At 48.6% G+C, this 15029-nt stretch overlaps 1 protein-coding gene across 1 annotated transcript in view; it reads right to left on the bottom strand.

Annotated features, from left to right (window-relative positions):
• LOC139232869 (transmembrane protein 250) overlaps positions 1-14828 on the bottom strand; it is a 30283-nt gene extending 15455 nt beyond the window's left edge. Inside the window, exon 1 of the mRNA XM_070863360.1 lies at positions 14744-14828. The gene's annotated coding sequence lies outside the window, so the exon portion shown is untranslated. The remainder of the gene's footprint in view (positions 1-14743) is intronic.
• Positions 14829-15029: the final 201 nt, after the last annotated feature.

Raw genomic sequence — 15029 nt, 5'->3', positions numbered from 1 at the left:
AAAAATCTTGTCTACATTTAGAAGATCAGGCGTAGGTTACAAATCAGGCGTAGGGAATGCGGGGAGGGGGGGGGGGTTTAAAGGGAAGTTTACAAACATTAAACACTTCAGTTTTACAAATAAAGAGCCATCATCAATAATAAATGATAAATACATCAATAAATCAATCAATAAATCAATCAAAAAAAAATTTATAAAAAAAAATTAAAATCAATAAATAAAACATTTTCTACTTACTGACTGCAGCACCGGGTCCTCCAACAGCGTGCTGGGACGGCCTCCCCAGTGTGTCTCTATCTCTCTGTCTGTCTGTGTGTGTCTCTCACTCTCCGTCAGTGTCTGTGTTTCTGACAGCGAGGGGAGGGGCAGAAGGGGGGTGGGGGTTAGGGGGGAAAGGAGGGGGGGAAGGAGGGAAGGAGAGAGGAGGGAGGGAGCGAGGGAAGGAGAGAGGAGGGAGGGAGCGAGGGAAGGAGAGAGGAGGGAGGGAGCGAGGGAGGGAAGGAGGGAGGGAGGGAGGGAGGGAGGGAGGGAAGGAGGGAGGGAGGGAGGGAGGGAGGGAGGGAAGGAGGGAGGGAGGGAGGGAGGGAGGGAGGGAGGGAAGGAGGGAAGGAGGGAAGGAGGGAGGGAGGGAGGGAGGGAAGGAGAGAGGGAGGGAAGGAGAGAGGGAGGGAAGGAGAGAGGGAGGGAAGGAGAGAGGGAGGGAAGGAGAGAGGGAGGGAGGGAGGGAGGGAGGGAGGGAGGGAGGGAGGGAGGGAGGGAGGGAAGGAGGGAGGGAAGGAGGGAGGGAAGGAGAGAGGGAGGGAAGGAGAGAGGGAGGGAAGGAGAGAGGGAGGGAAGGAGAGAGGGAGGGAAGGAGAGAGGGAGGGAAGGAGAGAGGGAGGGAAGGAGAGAGGGAGGGAAGGAGAGAGGGAGGGAAGGAGAGGGGGAGGGAAGGAGAGGGGGAGGGAAGGAGAGGGGGAGGGAAGGAGAGGGGGAGGGAAGGAGAGGGGGAGGGAAGGAGAGGGGGAGGGAAGGAGAGGGGGAGGGAAGGAGAGGGGGAGGGAAGGAGAGGGGGAGGGAAGGAGAGGGGGAGGGAAGGAGAGGGGGAGGGAAGGAGAGAGGGAGGGGAGGAGAGAGGGAGGGAAGGAGAGAGGGAGGGAAGGAGAGAGGGAGGGAAGGAGAGAGGGAGGGAAGGAGAGAGGGAGGGAAGGAGAGAGGGAGGGAAGGAGAGAGGGAGGGAAGGAGAGAGGGAGGGAAGGAGAGAGGGAGGGAAGGAGAGAGGGAGGGAAGGAGAGAGGGAGGGAAGGAGAGAGGGAGGGAAGGAGAGAGGGAGGGAAGGAGAGAGGGAGGGAAGGAGAGAGGGAGGGAAGGAGAGAGGGAGGGAAGGAGAGAGGGAGGGAAGGAGAGAGGGAGGGAAGGAGAGAGGGAGGGAAGGAGAGAGGGAGGGAAGGAGAGAGGGAGGGAAGGAGAGAGGGAGGGAAGGAGAGAGGGAGGGAAGGAGAGAGGGAGGGAAGGAGAGAGGGAGGGAAGGAGAGAGGGAGGGAAGGAGAGAGGGAGGGAAGGAGAGAGGGAGGGAAGGAGAGAGGGAGGGAAGGAGAGAGGGGAGGAAGGAGAGAGAGAGAAGGAGAGAGGGAGGGAAGGAGAGAGGGAGGGAAGGAGAGAGGGAGGGAAGGAGAGAGGGAGGGAAGGAGAGGGAGGGAAGGAGAGAGGGAGGGAAGGAGAGAGGGAGGGAAGGAGAGAGGGAGGGAAGGAGAGAGGGAGGGAAGGAGAGAGGGAGGGAAGGAGAGAGGGAGGGAAGGAGAGAGGGAGGGAAGGAGAGAGGGAGGGAAGGAGAGAGGGAGGGAAGGAGAGAGGGAGGGAGAGGGAGAGAGGGAGGGAAGGAGAGAGGGAGGGAAGGAGAGAGGGAGGGAAGGAGAGAGGGAGGGAAGGAGAGAGGGAGGGAAGGAGAGAGGGAGGGAGGAGAGAGGGAGGGGAGGAGAGAGGGAGGGGAGGAGAGAGGGAGGGAGGAGAGAGGGAGGGGAGGAGAGAGGGAGGGAGGAGAGAGGGAGGGGAAGAGAGGAGAGGGGAGGAGAGGAGAGGGGAGGAGAGGGGAGGAGAGGGGAGGGGAGGGGGAGGGAGGGGGAGGGAGGGAAGGAGAGCGGAGGGGAGGGAGGGAGGGAAGGAAGGAGGAGGGGAGGGAGGGAAGGATGGAGAGGGGAGGGAGGGAGGGAAGGAAGGAGAGGGGAAGGAAGGAAGGAGAGGGGAGGGAGGGAAGGATGGAGAGGGGAGGGAGGGAGGGAAGGAAGGAGAGGGGAGGGAGGGAAGGAGAGGGGAGGGAGGGAGGGAGGGAAGGAAGGAGAGGGGAGGGAGGGAGGGAAGGAAGGAGAGGGGAGGGAGGGAGGGAAGGAAGGAGAGGGGAGGGAAGGAAGGAGAGGGGAGGGAGGGAGGGAAGGAAGGAGAGGGGAGGGAGGGATGGAAGGAAGGAGGGGGGAGGGAGGGAGGGAAGGAAGGAGAGGGGAGGGAGGGAGGGAAGGAAGGAGAGGGGAGGGAGGGAGGGAAGGAAGGAGAGGGGAGGGAGGGAGGGAGGAAGGAAGGAGAGGGGAGGGGAAGGAAGGAGAGGGGAGGAAGGAGAGGGGAGGGAGGGAAGGGAGGGAGGGAAGGAAGGAGAGGGGAGGGAGGGAGGGAAGGAAGGAGAGGGGAGGGAGGGAGAGCGGCGGAGGGAGAGGGGAGGGAGGGAGGGGGAGGGAGGGAGGGAAGGAGACGGGAGGGAGGGAAGGAGAGGGGAGGGAGGGAGGGAAGGAGAGGGGAGGGAGGGAGGGAAGGAGAGGGGAGGGAGGGAGAGAAGGAGAGGGGAGGGAGGGAGGGAAGGAGAGGGGAGGGAGGGAGGGATGGAGAGGGGAGGGAGGGAGGGAAGGAGAGGGGAGGGAGGGAGGGAAGGAGAGGGGAGGGAGGGAGGGAAGGAGAGGGGAGGGAGGGAGGGAAGGAGAGGGGAGGGAGGGAGGGAAGGAGAGGGGAGGGAGGGAGGGAAGGAGAGGGGAGGGAGGGAGGGAAGGAGAGGGGAGGGAGGGAGGGAAGGAGAGGGGAGGGAGGGAGGGAAGGAGAGGGGAGGGAGGGAGGGAAGGGAGGGAGAAAAGGAGGCTGAACGGCCGGGCCCAAGACTTCGGGCTGGATTTCCAGGTAGGTGGCGTCGGGCCGCGGAGTGGGGGGGATGGGAAAAGAGAGTCGCGGAGGTCTGGGGGGCGTGAGAAGAAGAGTCGCGGAGGTCGGGGGGGGGGGGGGGCGGGGAAGAGAGAGTCGCGGAAGTTGGGGGGTGTGGGAAGCGGAGGTCGGGTCGGGTCGCCGGGCTGGGGGGGGTGGGGGGAGTTGGGGGGAGTTGGGGGAGCGGAGGTCGGGTCGCTACGGTGGGGAGAGCGGGGGTCGGGTCGGGTCCGGTCGGGTGGGAGGTGAGCCTTATCCACGCAGCCCCAGTGAGGCCATTCGGCCAGGGCTAGGGGCTGTGTGCTTCGGGCCCCTCCCACAGTTTTGGTCGCCTGGAGCTACTGCACATGCGCACCCACTGTAGCGCGCATGTGCAGATGTCCCGGCACTGTTTCCATCCCAGGGACCTGGCTCCGCCCCCCACAGCTCATGCTGCGCCGTGCCCAGCTCCAGAGGACCTGCAGGGAGCCGGAGAATAGGTGAGTTTTTTTTGTGCCGCGAAAAATGGGCGTCCAAGTCCGGGCTGCGCCGTTTTAGGCACGGCCCAAAACTTGGACCCGTTGTTTCCACTGGTCGGGGAGACTGGAACTAGGGGGCACAGCCTCAAAATACGGGGGAGCCAATTTAAAACTGAATTGAGAAGGAATTTTTTCTCCCAGAGGGTTGTGAATCTGTGGAATTCTCTGCCCAAGGAAGCAGTTGAGGCTAGCTCATTGAATGTATTCAAGTCACAGATAGATAGATTTTTAACCAATAAGGGAATTAAGGGTTACGGGGAGCGGGCGGGTAAGTGGAGCTGTGTCCACGGCCAGATCAGCCATGATCTTTTTGAATGTCGGAGCAGGCTCGAGGGGCTAGATGGCCTACTCCTGTTCCTAATTCTTATGTTCTTATGAAATCACAGAATAGAACGAGACCATCGTGCCTGTGCCGGCTCTTTGAAAGAGCTTTACAATTAGTCCACTCCCCCACTCTTTCCCCACAGCCATGCAATTTTTTCCCTTCAAGTATTTATCCAATTCCCTTTTGAAAGTTACGTTTGAAGCTGCTTCCACTGCCCTTTCAGGCAGCGCGTTCCAGCTCATAACTCGCTGGCAAAAAATGGTTTTCCTCATTTCGCCTCTGGTTCTTTTGTCTATTTTTACACTTTGCTCTTATGCTCAGCACGAGTGAGGTTTCTTCTGTGCTTTATGCATAAGTGAAATGTTAAATATATTCTTTATCAATGCATTCCTGATTGTGTTATTTACAGTGTTCCCTGCCAATTTTTCATTGCATCTTAGGGCAGGCAGGGGGCAGACCACAGTCCGGGTTTATGCACTCGGACACACCCCTGCTTCTGTGCAACTCCCCCTCCCTGTTTCCCAGTGGCTCGACCCAGCAGTGCCGTGCACTTGTCCATCTTGCTGATGAGACGTTAAACTGAGGCCCCGTCTCAAACAAGGCCAGGAATGGGTTGTTAATGGGCCGAACATCGCGGCCTCTCCGGGTGCGTACAACGTGCGCACTCACCCGAAGAGGCCTCGCCAATGCCTGTTCTCGGGGCGCGATGCGCATGCGCCCAGAACCGGCTTTTCCTCGACAGATCTAACACATCTCCGCAGGATAGACATCCGCAGGGCAGCGATCTGGGCTATTTGCCCATCTCTTCCCCAGCGAATGTCCTTCAAACTCTTATGCCTGGTAAAAGCAGGCGTATAGCCTACTTTTACCAGCGTAAGAGTTCTAAAACATAGAAAAATTTAATGTAATCACTCATTTATGTATTAAAAACCTTGGCCATTAAGGTAAGTTTCTGTTTAATCCTATTAAAACACAAAAATAAATTCTAAATTGTTTGTTTTCTAAAACATTTAATTACATTCAATTTCAATTAATTTTAAATGTGGGAGGTGTTTTTTTTATTTTATTTATTGTGTTGCGTTTCTTGCTTTAGGGGGTTATTATCATTGATAGCAATGGGAGCTCCGTACAATCAGAGCTCCCATTATTATCAATGGGAACACTCCATAGTGATTGGTGGTCCAGGCCCACGAACACGGACCTGGAGGACATGTTCCCGTGCACTGCACAGTGAATGGAGGCCTCCGACCGCAATCCTATGTTCCTCCGAGACCATCAGGTATTTTCGTTAAAAGATTTCGGGTCAGGAGCGTTCATCCGAAGGAAGCCTCCGACCGCAATTTCCCCCCTAATATTCCTGGGTACCAAGTATTGAGAGAGAAGGAAAAAGAGGAGAGGGCATGGCAGTATTGATTAAGGATGATGATATGGTTCTAAATATAAAGGATTTACTTGATGGCTCTAGGACTGAATCTACTTGGCCTGAGTTGAGGAACAGAAGAGGAGCTGTTACATTATTGGGAGTTTTTTTTTAAATAGAGCTTCAAACAGTGAGAAGATAGATGAGCAAATTTCAAAGGCGTGTAACAAAAATATAGTAATATTAGGAGACTTTCAATACTCTAATATGGGAAAAACATAGTGCTAAGGATAGGGAAGGAAAGAATTCCTGATAGGTGCACAGGAGAACTCTCTCGATCAGTATGTCTCCAGTCCAAGGAATGAAGCGGTGTTGTATCTGGTTCTGGGAAATGAAGTGGGGCTGGTGCAGTGTGCTACAGTAAATCATCCACTTAATGTCTTCACGCATTCCTGGCTGGCCTCCCACATTCTACCCTATGTAAACCAGAGGTGATCTAAAACTCGGCAGCCCGTGTCCTAACTCGCACCAAGTCCCGCTCAATCATCACCCCTGTGCTCGCTGACCTACATTGGCTTTCGGTTACGCAATGCCTCGATTTCAAAATTCTCATCCTTGTTTTCAAACCCTCCATGGCCCCACCCCTCCCCATCTCTGTAATCTCCTCTAGCCCCCCACCCCCTCCCAGAGATATCTGCGCTCCTGAGCAGGAATTCAGAAGAATGAGGTGATCTTATCGAAACGTATAAGATTATGAGGGGGCTTGACAAATTGGATGCAGAGAGGATGTTTCCATTGATGGGGGAGACTAGAACTAGGGGGCATAATCTTAGAATAAGGGGACGCCCATTTAAAACTGAGATGAGGAGGAATTTCTTCTCTCGGGGTTGTAAATCTGTGGAATTCGCTGCCTCAGAGAGCTGTGGAAGCTGGGTCATTGAATAAATTTAAGACAGAGATAGACAGTTTCTTAACCGATAAGCGAATAAGGGGTTATGGGGAGCGGGCAGGGAAGTGGACTCGAGTCCATGATCAGATCAGCCATGATCTTATTAAACGGCGGAGCAGGCTCGAGGGGCCACATGGTCTACTCCTGCTCCTATTTCTTATGTTCTTATTATCCCTGATTATAATCACTCAGCCATTGGTGGCCGTTTCTTCTGTTGCCTCAGCCTTAAGCTCTGGAACTCCCTGATTAAACCTCTACGCCTCTCTTTCCTCCTTTAAGATGTTCCTTAAAACCTACCGTTGTGACCAAGCTTTTAGTCACCTGCCCTAATTTCTTCTTAAGTGACTCGGTGTTAAATTTTTTGTCTCATAATACTCCTGTGAAGCGCCTTGGGACGTTTCACTACATTAAAGGTGCTATGTAAAGTTGCCAAGGGAGTCAAGGGGTTATGGGGGAACAGGCAGGGAAGTGGAGTTGAGCCCAAGATCAGATCAGCCATGATCTTATTGAATGGCGGAGCAGGCTCGAGGGCCCAAATTGCCTACTCCTGCTGCTATTTCTTATGTTGAGTCATTTATAGTATACTGTCTTTCCATGTTAGTCCTCCCAAAGTGACAAGTCCCAAGGTTGGAAAAGTTAGGACTGTTCTCCTTAGAAGAGAGAAGGTTAAGAGGTGACCTAATAGAGGTTTTCAAGACGGTGAGCGGTTTTGATAGAGTGAATAGTGTAAAACGATTCCCCTCTGGCGAGTGGGTCTGTAACTTGAGGTCATAGATTCAAAATCACTGGAAAAAGATCTAGAGGGGAGATGAGGAGACATTTTTCACTGAGTTGTCGGGATCGGGAATGTTCTACCTGAAAAGGTGGTGGAAGCTGATTCCATAAATCATTTTAAAACAGAGTTGGACAGGTATTTGGGGATGAGAAACTTACAGGGTTACGGACACAAAGCGAGGATGTGGGACTGAGCACCACTGCTCTTTCAAAGAGCCAGTACTGGCACGGCGGGCCGAATGGCCTCCTTCTATGCTGTAAGTTTCTGTGATTCTATGAGAAAGCGCAGTTTGAAAACAATAAAACACAGCAGTACCGAACCTGTCAAAGAACTTTATACTGTACTCAATGTACCCAACAAGAGAAGTGCATTTAGCTAGGAAAGACACAATGTTTCAATAAATAGTAAGTACATCGAATTTATTGTTTTGAAGACTGGGACAACTTTTTTGTTATGGGGCGGAGGGGCGGGGGGGGGGGGCGCGGAAAGGGAAAGGATATTTCCCAGGAATCCCAGGAAATTACACAATAGATTTGGACAAAGGACACCCTTCGGTCCATTTCGCTTTTTCTTTCTGAATACTAGCCTGACTGTCTCCTTGTTCCAGCACCCAAGTTTATTACAACAACTTGTATTTATATAGCACCCAACGTGGGAAAACATCCCAAGGCGCTTCACAGGAGGTGTAATCAGATCAATCACCCGATGTGCTCTTGGCTGGCCTTCCGTCTTTCACCTTCTGTAAACTTGAGCTCATCCAAAACTCGACTGCTTGTATCCTAACCCGCACCAAGTCCGGCTCACCCATCACCCCTGTGCTTGGTGGCTGAACACGTGTCCTCAATCTTAGTGACAAATAAGTCCGTGAGCTCCTCACACTGGTTGCTGGAGGCGAGGGTGGAGAGGGCAGAGGAGAGGGAGTTTAAGGAGACGGTTGGAAGTGGAGAAAAGAAGTTTATCTTTATCCCTCCAGGTGCCCCTTTTTCAAAATAATTTTAAGAAATTAGAGTACTGTATGAAGAATAAGGAGCCTTTTGAGGTGGCATAAAGAAATAAGTGAGGTCCAGGTGTTGGAGGGGTGTGCTATGAGGACAGATTGGTTAAAAAAAGACTTGCATTTATATAGCGCCTTTCACAATCACCGGACGTCTCAACACGCTTTACAGCCAATGAAGTACTTTCGGAGTGTAGTCACTGTTGTAATGTAGGAAACGCAGCAGCCAATTTGCGCACAGCAAGCTCTCACAAACAGCAATATGATAATGACCAGATAATCTGTTGTTTTGTTATGTTGATTGAGGGATAAATATTGGCCAGGAAACCGGGGATAACTCCCCTCTGCTCTTCTTCAAAATAGTGCCATGAGATCTTTTACGTCCACCTGAGAGAGCAGACGGAGCCTCGGTGTAATGTCTCATCTGAAAGACGGCACACCTGAGACAGTGCAGCTCTCCCTCAGCACTGCACTGGGAGTGTCAGCCTAGATTTATGTGCTCAAGTCCCTGGAGTGGGACCTAAACCTACAACCTTTTGACTCAAAGGCGAGTGTGCTGCCCACTGAGCCCCAGCTGACACAGAGGCTAGGGCACTTCATCCCGAATGAGAGACATCTTTCGAAGGATATGATGTTAAATGGGATGAAGAAATTAAACCCGAAACAGACATTTCCCAGGATGATCCGAGAGTAGCGAGCAGTTCCAGTCGTCTTAAGAGGAGTCTTTTCTTAAATCTGCCCAGTCTGTGTAACTAAACACTCCCTGGCGTCAGTCTTAAATTTACCCTTCACGTCCTTGAACGAATACCCTCTTTTTCTGCGAGTCCAGCCTATCTGAAAGTAGCTTTTTCAGGTTTATTTTCTTCATCCCACTTAGAATCATATCCTTCTGACATTGTCTCATATCAGGGATGAAGAGTCCCAGCTGAACCAATCCTTCCTCACAGTGCACCCTCTCGTAACGTTTTTTTACAGCGCCTCGGAGGGCTCCTTATTCCTTCATACAGTACTCTCATGTTCTTTAAATTATTATTTTTTTTTTTAAAAAGCGACACTGGTCAATACACCTGGCGAGATACTCAGGCTGGCAATACGAGGGCACCGCATATGGGCAATGCGACTTGCCATCAAGGGCAAGAAAAGTAATAATTGCACACAGGTAACATTTTATATTATTGGAGGGGGGAATGCACTCCCCCTCCCCCCACATTAAGCAGGCCACTCAATCCCCTAACGACATTTTCAAAAAGGGAAAAAGAATCAGACTTCAATTCCCTGCCCAATAACTAAAACTATTGGCAGGCTAATTCTGTGCTTCATATGAAGAACACACTTTAAATTTTAAAAAAGGTGGAATTAAATTAAATTAAATACTGCAAACATAGCTTTACTCACATACACATAAGTATATTATATATAAACATATACACAGATATATATTATACATACACAGGTATATATATATATATAGACACACAATATATACACAGGCACATCATACACAGATGTATATATACATACACACGCACGCACATATGCACGCACACATCCACGCACACTTATGCACACGCACACTTACGCTGCCTGGAAGAGTGGTGGATGCAGAAACCCTCGCCACTTTTAAGAGATGGTTAAAGTACCGTAACATGCAGGGTTACGGACCTAGAGCTGGTAATTGGGATTAGAATAGATGACCTTTCATTGGTCAGCGCAGATATAAATGGTAAGTCCTGCAGGGAATAGAATACGGCCAGGGTGATCTCCTGGACTAGTTTCGATCGCCTGGATGGGTCGGAGAGAAATTTTCCCAGATTTTTTCCTCCCTAAATTGACCTGGGTTTTAATCTGGTTTTTGCCTCTCCCAGGAGATCACATGGCTCCAGTTGGGGTAGAGTGTAGACGTTTTTAGTATAAGGGATGTTGTAGTGGTGTGGGCGGACTGGTTGGGCTGGGTGCTCTTTGCCTTTCTATTATTGTTCATGGGTTTGCACGTAACCTTTAGGGCTGCTGACAAAGGGCCGTGCGGCTCTTTGTCGGCCGGCGCAGACGCGATGAGCCGAAATGGCCTCCTTCTGCGCTGTAAATTTCTATGTTTCCATACGCACACTTATATGCACACACACACACTTATAAGCACACACATACTTATCCCATACAAGAGATTAATGTGCAAAGTTAAAGCACATGGGATTGGGGGTAGTGTGCTGACGTGGATTGAGAACTGGTTGGCAGAGAGGAAGCAAAGAGTAGGAGTAAATGGGTACTTTTCAGAATGGCAGGCAGTGACTAGTGGGGTACCGCAAGGTTCTGTGCTGGGGCCCCAGCTGTTTACATTGTACATTAATGATTTAGACGAGGGGATTAAATGTAGTATCTCCAAATTTGCGGATGACACTAAGTTGGGTGGCAGTGTGAGCTGCGAGGAGGATGCTATGAGGCTGCAGAGTGACTTGGATAGGTTAGGTGAGTGGGCAAATGTATGGCAGATGAAGTATAATGTGGATAAATGTGAGGTTATCCACTTTGGTGGTAAAAACAGAGAGACAGACTATTATCTGAATGCTGGCAGATTAGGAAAAGGGGAGGTGCAACGAGACCTGGGAGTCATGGTACATCAGTCATTGAAGGTTGGCATGCAGGTACAGCAGGCGGTTAAGAAAGCAAATGGCATGTTGGCCTTCATAGCGAGGGGATTTGAGTACAGGGGCAGGGAGGTGTTACTACAGTTGTACAGGGCCTTGGTAAGGCCACACCTGGAGTATTGTGTACAGTTTTGGTCTCCTAACTTGAGGAAGGACATTCTTGCTATTGAGGGAGTGCAGCGAAGGTTCACCAGACTGATTCCCGGGATGGCGGGACTGACATAATCACTGGGCTTGTATTCAGTGGAGTTCAGAAGAATGAGAGGGGATCTCATAGAAACGTTTAAAATTCTGACGGGTTTAGACAGGTTAGATGCAGGAAGAATGTTCCCACTGTTGGGGAAGTCCAGAACCAGGGGTCACAGTCTAAGGATAAGGGGTAAGCCATTTAGGACCAAGATGAGGAGAAACTTCTTCAACCAGAGATTGGTGAACCTGTGGAATTCTCTACCACAGAAAGTTGTTGAGGCCAATTCACTAAATATATTCAAAAAGGAGTTAGATGAAGTCCTTACTACTAGGAGGATCAAGGAGTATGGCGAGAAAGCAGGAATGGGGTACTGAAGTTGCATGTTCAGCCATGAACTCATTGAATGGTGGTGCAGGCTCGAAGGGCCGAATGGGCTTACTCCTGCACCTATTTTATATGTTTTTATATATACACACACTCACACATATACACACACACACACACATATAGAGACACATAATATAAATATACAAAATATAGATAAAATATATATACACACACACACACACACACACACACACATATATATATATATATATGCATACCGGTATATGTGTATACACACACACACGCAGATATACACACACAGATATATATACATGCATATATACACACACATACACACACACACGCATATACACACACACATACACACACACACGCATATACACACACACATACACACACACACGCATATACACACACACGCATAATATAAATATATAAAATATATATAAAATATACACACACACACATACACGCAGTTATATATACACAATATATATATATATTTATACACACACATGCATATATGTGTACACACGCACATGTATATATCACAGATATATATATTTAAAAAATATATATACACACACACATAGACGCAGATATATATATACACATATATGTGTATACACGCACACATACGCAGATGTATATATCACAGATATATATATATATACACACACACATATATACATGCATATATATATCATCATAGGCGGTCCCGTGTATCGAGGATGTCTTGCCAAAAAGTGCTGAGTTCATAGGTGTTTCAATGAAGGACCTAATATTCCAGGTCCCGAATTACATCCTGAAGGGTGGAAGATGCCTGTGCGTGGATTTTTTTTTAACGTGTGTTAGCCGTTGCACACCAATCACCACATGGGCTTGACAGAGCTAGGCTTTGGTCTAGTGGCAAGGATTAACCAAGACAACTGGAGACCAGCTATGCTGCACGGACCTAGTGCACACACATATCAGTGTGGGCTGGCCCATGCTGCCCCTGGGGCCATGCCTCTTCTAGGACCCGAAACACACACACAGATATATAGACACACGCACAGACATATAGACACACGCACAGACATAGACATATGTATATACACGTATGTATATCAACGCACAGATACATACACGTATGTGTATACACGCAGAGATATACACGCGGATATGCACACACGTATATACACACGGATACACGCAGATATACACATATGTAAATACACGCAGATATATATACACACGTAAATACACGCAGATATATATACACGCACGTAAATACACGCAGATATATACACGCATGTAAATACACATGCAGACATATACGCGTATGTAAATACACACACGTATGTATATACACGCATATATAAACGAATGTATATACACGCACATATAAATATATATACACGCAGATATATAAACGTATGTATATATATACACACACACACATATACAGACACACATATATAGATATACACAGGCACACACACAGACACACATATACATATACATACAGACACACATATATACACACACACACACATATATACACACACACGCACAGATATACACACATATATACATACACACACACATATACATATACACACATATACATATACACACACACACACATATACATATACACACATATACATATACACACACACACATATACACACACACACACACACATACACACACACACACACATACACACACACACACACACACACATATACATACACACACATATACATACACACACATATACATACACATACAAACACACACACATACACATACAAACACACACACATACACACATAAATATACACACACAAACAAATACACACACAAATACACACACACACACATATACATACACACACACACAAATATACACACACACACACAAATATACACACACACAAATATACACACACACAAATATACACACACACAAATATACACACACACAAATATACACACACACAAATATACACACACACAAATATACACACACACAAATATACACACACACAAATATACACACACACAAATATACACACACACAAATATACACACACATACACATAAATATACACACACATATACACATAAATATACACACACATATACACATAAATATACACACACATATACACATAAATATACACACACATATACACATAAATATACACACATATATACACACAAATATACACACACACACACGCATATATGTGTATACACGCACACACGCAGATGTATATGATATATATACACACACACCATACACATACACACACAAATATATATACACACACAATATAAATATATAAAACATATTATATATATATATATATACACATACACGCAGATATATATACACATAATATATATATATACACACATGCATATACGTGTATACACAAACACACACGCAGATGTATATATCACAGAGATATATATACACACACACACATACACACAGAGATATATATACACACACACACACATACATGCACATATATATCATCATAGGCGGTCCCTCGTATCGAGGATGTCTTGCCAAAAAGGGCTGAGTTCATAGGTGTTTCAATGAAGGACCTAATATTCCAGGTCCCGAATTACACCCTGAAGGATGGAAGATGCCTGTGCGTGGATTTTTTTTAACATGTGGTGGCCGTTGCACACCAGTCACCACATGGGCTTGACAGAGCTAGATTTTGGTCTAGTGGCAAGGATTAACCAAGATAACTGGAGACCAGCTCTGCTGAACGGACCTAGTGCGCGCACATATCGCAGTGTGGGCTGGCCCGTGTTGCCCCTGGGCCCTCGCCTCTTCTGGGTCCCGAAACACATATACACACGCACAGACATATAGACACATGTATATACACGTATTTACATCCATGTACAGATACATACACGTATGTATATACACACGCAGATATGCGCACGCGTATATACACGCAGATATGCGCACACATATATACACACACAGATATACACACGTATATACACGCAGATATATATACACGTATGTAAATAAACACATGTAAATACACGCAGATATATATATATACACGCATGTATACACACGCACATATAAATGTATATACACGCAGATATATAAACGTATATATACACACAGATATATACACACACACAGGCAGATATATATATACATATACACACAGACAGATATACAGATACACACACACACAGATATACAGATACACACACAGACAGATATATATATATATACACACACAGTTCTATATAAAGCAGCAGCTGTGCTCACTAAGGCCCTCAGCCCGGGTGTTGAGGCGCTCTCTGGGAGTGATGCCGGGCTCACTCAGGCCCCGACCCCGGGCCGCCGCTTTCCGCCCACAGCCCGCGCCCGGGACTGAGTTACCGGTTCCCGAGGCCGGTCCGCCGCCACCGGGAGGGGGTGGTGCTGGGGGGACACCGGGGACTACTCACATGTCGCTCACTCTCTGCCCGCCCGCAGCTTCTTCCCGTCTCCTCAGCGACTGCTCACATCTTCCGGCATGTCGCAAACTCGGCCCCACCCCCCCGTCCTCTGCACACTCCCCCCCGTCACTCCCCCTGTCCTCTGCACACTCCCCCCCGTCACTCCCCCTGTCCTCTGCTCACTCCCCCCGCACCCTCCCCCTGTCCTCTGCTCACTCCCCCCGCACCCCGCACCCTCCCCCCCGTCCTTTGCTCACTCCCCCCGCACCTTGCACACTCCCCCTGTCCTCTGCAC

The sequence above is a fragment of the Pristiophorus japonicus genome, chromosome 20, assembly GCF_044704955.1.
Source record: "Pristiophorus japonicus isolate sPriJap1 chromosome 20, sPriJap1.hap1, whole genome shotgun sequence".
NCBI classification, from domain to species: Eukaryota; Metazoa; Chordata; class Chondrichthyes; family Pristiophoridae; genus Pristiophorus; species Pristiophorus japonicus.
Note: the sequence above shows the minus strand (reverse complement) of the source record. Positions and strands in the feature narration are given on the sequence as shown.